A 6,000-nucleotide genomic window follows, 5' to 3' on the forward strand; every position below is an offset into this window, starting at 1 on the left:
TGCTTCCTCCCCGACCTTAGCACGTCTAGCATGGTCCTGATAGCCCCCAGCATTGGTGAGCACTAACAGTACCACATTCCAGACCTCAGCATTGGACTTCCCAGCCCACATACCAAACTGAGTATCACGGAGGGGCCCCAATCCATCCTAACCATTGCTTGAGACCTTTCTCCTTTAAATATGGAGTTTCCAGCACCAAGGATATTCGCTTAGAACCATATCCTTGCCAGCTCCAGATAGCAAATAACAAGCAGTGGGCAAGTTTCTAAAATGTTCTGTGTTGGAGGAGGGTGTACACAGGGATTGACCTTCCACATGGAAACCACAAGGAGCTACTTTGGCTTTTGTTGTATACCACCAGGTAGGTGTGTGTTGACAGGATGGGGTGGGAGCTCACATAACATTTTTTTGATGACTGGATAAGTCAAACAGGTTAGATCACTTCAAAGTGTTTCCTGGTAATATTATTACAACTAATAGTAACAGTACCTTATGTTTTCTTCATATAACAATATCTTAAGTTTACTTGGTCAATTAACCTTTTCAGAAACATACACCTTTAGGAAACAAGTATACTATGCCTAATTTAGTCTTTAAACCTTTAAAACCTTTTAAATTACTTAAAGAAAAAATTTATAGACATACATGTTGGATATACATGACATTTAATAGCTTTAATATATGTTGAGAACTTAGAGCCTAGATATATCGTTTTTTCCTATAATACCCATTTATATACCTTATCAACTAATACAGAAATTTCCAAGTTACTACAATCTAAATGCAAAACTGCAAGAACTACAATACTCTCTTAGAGAATCATTAAATGTCTATTAATTCAAAACACTTTTTATAAAGCTGGTTTAGCAAGCCTTCCTAATAACCCTTGTGTCGAAAGGACTTGTCACTGGCAAACCAAAATGACTCCCCCCAAAATCTATCTACAGCCCAGAGCTTTTTGCTGAGTTCCATATCTCTATAACACATAATTTATCAAATGCATACCTCCTACATCTGGAAGGCAAAATATTGATAATATTTCCTCCTTTATAAATATTCTCCCACTTCATTGATCTGCCTTTCTCAGTCCATGTTTGGGAAAATGGGTTTCTCAGAGACTGTAACTCTGAGCTTATATTTGGACTTAACCAGTGAAATCTCCTTAGAGAAGATTAAAGAGTAGAAGAAACTGAGTCAGATTCACCTTTTGATCTAGGGCTGCATCTATTCATCATTATCATTTCTCCCACAGCTCCTGGACCTCAAAAATTCTGAAAATTATGATAATTTTCCTAATAAATAAAATTATTTCTTTGCCTTGTCCAATCTAGTTTCTGAGGTAGTAAAAGCTTTCTACAGTTGCTAGACTTTGGATGTCTCAGTATTTCTTGTTGTTTTCCTCAAGTCTGCTCACACATTTATTTAAAAATTCTTCAAAATTTCTTCAAGGTGCTGAAGATATAGTACAGCAGGTAGGGCACTTGCTTTGTACACAGTCAACCCCAGGTTTAATCCCTGCCGCTCCACAGAGTCCTCAGGGTCCCAGGAGTAAGCTCTGAGTGCAGAATCAAGAGTAAGTCCTGTGACCCCCCAAAATAAAAATAAATTTCTTCAAAATTTCCAGCTTTGGGGAGCTGGAAAGATAATACAACAGGTAGATTGTTTGTCTTGCATGCCACCAAGCTAGGTTTGATCCTTAGCATTCCATAAGGTGCCCAAAGCACTGCCAGGAGTGGTTTCTAAGTGCAGAGCCAGAAGTAAGCCTTGAGCACCCCTAGGTATGACCCTAAAAGAAAACAAAATGAACAAATTCCCAGCTTTTGGGAATTTGTGCCTGCTTTGGGCCTGGAGGGATAGTATCTGGGATAATTCACTTACTTTGCATACAGGAGACCCTGGTTCAAATGCCTGGCGCCACATATGGTTCCTTCTGTTACACACTGCTGCCGCCGGTGGAGGTTCCCTGATTGGCTTATGTGAAGTGAGGAGGAGAGAGTTGACAACCTTGGAAAGGAAATCAACTGCTTTCTTTCTATCTACCTCTGTCACCCCATGAAGCCCAAGAGGTTTAAGATTCATGAAAGTCTTCTATAAGCCCCTATGCGGCAGGACACTCATGACTCACCAGCCCCATGAGGCACCTGACTTGTTCTGAGAGGTGTGAGGGATGATCCCTACCACCTGATTCCTTTTGCTTTTGATCTTTAAATTTTATTTTATTAAAGCACCATGATTTACAGTTATTCTTAGTTGTGTTTTAGACATACAATATTCCAGCACGGGTCCCACCACCAGTGTTGACTTTCCTCCACAATGTTCTCAGGTTCTGTCTCATTACCCCTAACCCCAGACTCCTTTCTTGACAGGTACTTGCCAGGGTCGCTCATGAGCACAGAGCCAGGAATAGCTCCTGAACACCACAGGGTATGTCCCCCAAATGCAACAAAATAAAATTTAGTGAAATTTTTAAGTCCCCGGCTGTGTGAATCATGTGTATCCTGCTGGACTCCTGTTCAATACTTCACCTATCCTAATTCAGACTGTCTTTATGGCAGCCTTGGTGCATAAAATCACACTTAGTTACTCAAACAGTTACTCTCAAAGTCCATTTCTACTTTCCCACCCATACATCAATGAATTATGACTTATTTCTCCCCCTAAATAGCTCTAAAAGCGCTATTTCTCTGTTCCCCTATTAAGTTATTTGGTCCAGACCTTTCAAAAGAGCCTTCCTATTTATCTTCCAAACCACTCTTTACACTGCTGATGGGATGGTCTTTCTGTGATGAAATATGGCCAACCTATTTGCAGTTTTTCATTTGTTCCGATAGCCTTCTAGTGGATCAGATTCTAGAGAGCCCAGAAGGAAAGTTCCTTAGACTCTGATCTGTCCCTACCTCTCTAATTTGATGTCCTGTCCTATTCTTGCACTTTTCCTCCACTCCAGCCCCACTGGTCTGCATGTAGTTCCCCAGCACATGCATCATCTTCTCTCAATATGTCCCTGCATCCACATCTGTTGTTTTCTGCCAAGAATTCCCACCACTTTTCCCACTGGTTGGCTCTGATTCTTTGGCTTCCAACTTCCTTTCATACAAAAACCTCAGAGGAAAGCTATGGCATGAATAAAAGTACATGATAAGCAAAATGTTGCTGAAGATATGTCCTGCCTGCTCTCACAATTTTCAGACTATGAGCATAATTTGGACCTAAATCTGATCAGGAATTTAGGAAACATCCCTGGAAGCAAATGTTTCTGTAATACTTTCAAATCTATCTGACTTTCTTCAGCTCTGTCTCTCACACCAATAATCCAGGTCACTTGCCACTTCTTCCTTGCATAATTCATTACCTTCCTTGATGCTCTTCTCCCTTCCAGTTCACCCTTCATGCTACCACTAGAGTGATGGGCCCACACTGCAAGTTTGATCCTTGCTCTCTGATCTGTGGTTCCCCATTAAATAAGTATAAGTCCAAGCTCTTTAGCAGCTATGTGAGGACTTACATAAACTAGCTCTTGCTAATCCCTTTAGTTTCATCATTTATAATTCCTCTCTAATTCAGCCAGATAGAACCAGTTGCATTATAAAATTCATCATGATGCTCATGGGCAAAGAGTGTTGATGTCGCTTCTCCCTGCAAACCTCCTCCTACAGCCTTCTCCTAAGACCTACTTCCACTAGACTCTGTGTCCCTTAGGAAACTCCCCTCCTCCTCCACCACAGCCCCCTGCATGTCAGTGTTAGATGCTACTAGTTTTTCTTACCAACTAACTGTCAGCTTATCTGCAAATTATTTTGTTTTTGTTTTCTTTTGACTTTCATCTCCCTCAGTACCTTCTTCATTCTGTGGAATGCAAATGACATGCAATTATTTGCTAAATAAAACTTCATAAATAGAGGAAATTATAGGATACTGGCCCAGGGGCGAGAAATTTTAATATTCAGGATTTGCATCACTAAAATCATCATCTATTAACCCTTTTCACTGGCATCACCTTCTCTCTATTGTGAACTTTGTTTTTTGTCCCCTTGGAGCCTCTAAGGGACTGTTTCTTTTAAAAAAAATTTTTTTTATTAGTAAATCACCATGAGGGTACAGTTACAGATTTACACATTTTCATGCTTGTGTTTCCATTATACAGTGTTTGAGAACCCATCACTCCACCAGTGCCCATTCTCCACCACTGATGAACCCAGTATCCCTCCCATCCCCCAATCCTAACCCCCCACACATCTCTGTGGCAGGGCATTCCCTTTTGTTCTCTCTCTCTCTAAGGGACTGTTTTTTTTTTTGAAGAAAAAATACAGTGGGAGCTTAAAAGAATGGGATCTAATCCTGCTCTGCAGCTAGTTACTAGCTGTAAACTCAGGTCGGATCCTTTTATCTTTCTCTGCATTTAATTACTCCTTTGCAAAAGGCAGATGGTATCTCTGGGTTGATTGGAGCAGTTTATTGCATGATATATGCATGATATATAACTTGGCACATACTATGCCTGTCTCTGTTCCTCCTTATGCTCCCTCTGCATACATGCTATCAGTTTCCTGATCTGCATCCCTTCTTGAACTTGAAGTCAGGATGATGATGATGATGATGATGATGATGATGATGATGATGATGATGATGATGATGAAGAGGAGGAGGAGGAGGAGGAGGAGTTTGGTTTTGTGTCCATCATGAATCACAAAATTTGGTCAGCAACTGTTTGGTGCTCAGGGTAGAAGGGGGCGGGTCTCCTTTCATTTGTTCTCAACCCAAAGCTTAACTTCTCCCCAATCCTGGGAAGACTAGGACTGATAAAATCTTTGACAAGCCCCTGTTTGGCAGGGGCTTGAGCCGCCCTCCCTCATCACCACCACCAGGCCCATTGGGTAGCTGTTAAGCCACACCTGAAGTCTGCTGGGCATGGGAGTTGATCCCTGCCACCTGATTTTTCAGGGAGCCACAGACTCAGGTTGGAGTGAGGATTTGCTCATTGCAGGAAAGGAGAAGCCAGTCCCAGGGCTTACCCAGGGTTTCAGGGTTCTTATCTCACCCCACTGAAAAGAATTTCAGGAATAGGCAAGCAGTGAAGTGAAACAGATTTTATTCAGAGGTTTTGAAGGGGTGGAGGAGGAGAAAGTGGGAGAGGGTAGAGTAATGCACTCAGGAGAAAGAGAGAAAGAGCGCAGACTTCCCCAAAGATAAGAAGCCTTGTATGACCTTGAAGGCTGGTTTTTATATGCATATTTTTTGGGTTTCCTTGGTCTGAAGTTTTCTGCTGGAGGTGGGGGTTTGATCAGATACTGTCACAAAGAATTTCACTGAAACTCTTCAGTACCACCCTTGAGAATGTCATGCGACAACTAGAATAGGAAGGAATAGGAGTGAAGATAATGGTTGGCAACTACATCACCTCTGCTCTTCTGATGACATTGTTCTAATAACGCCAAACATTAGCCAAGCAGTACAAATGCTGGCCGACTTCGTCTGAGAGTGTGGAAAGGTTGAACTGCAGCTGAATCTCACAAAGACAATGTTCATGAGAAACTGACTAGTTCCTGATGTTCCATTTGCTCTCAATGGAATGAATATCTCTAAATGCAGCAGTTATGTGTACCTAGCTCGAGAACTGAACATGATGAACGACCTGGCACTTGAGCTGTGCAGGAGGGGAGGAAGAGAACGTGGCATGGAACACCTTCAAGAGCGTCGAAGTTGTTAAGAGGACAAACCTCCGGCTCTGGGCACATCTTTTGATTCCACTGTTCTTCCAACACTAATATATGCTTCAGAGACCTGTGCCCTACAAAAACAGGATAAGAATGCTATTTGGGTCTCCCAAAGAGGAATCCAAAGATCTATGCTTGAAATATCATGTTTCACCCAAGTGAGAGAAGGAATCTCTGTTGACCATCGAGAATTAGAGACACTGTTTCATTTGCCAAGGAGTTGAAAATCAGATGGGCTGAACATTTAAAGCAATTTGGAAATGACCGCTGGACTAGAGCTGTTACC

Source organism: Sorex araneus, chromosome 3, assembly GCF_027595985.1.
Source record: "Sorex araneus isolate mSorAra2 chromosome 3, mSorAra2.pri, whole genome shotgun sequence".
NCBI classification, from domain to species: Eukaryota; Metazoa; Chordata; class Mammalia; order Eulipotyphla; family Soricidae; genus Sorex; species Sorex araneus.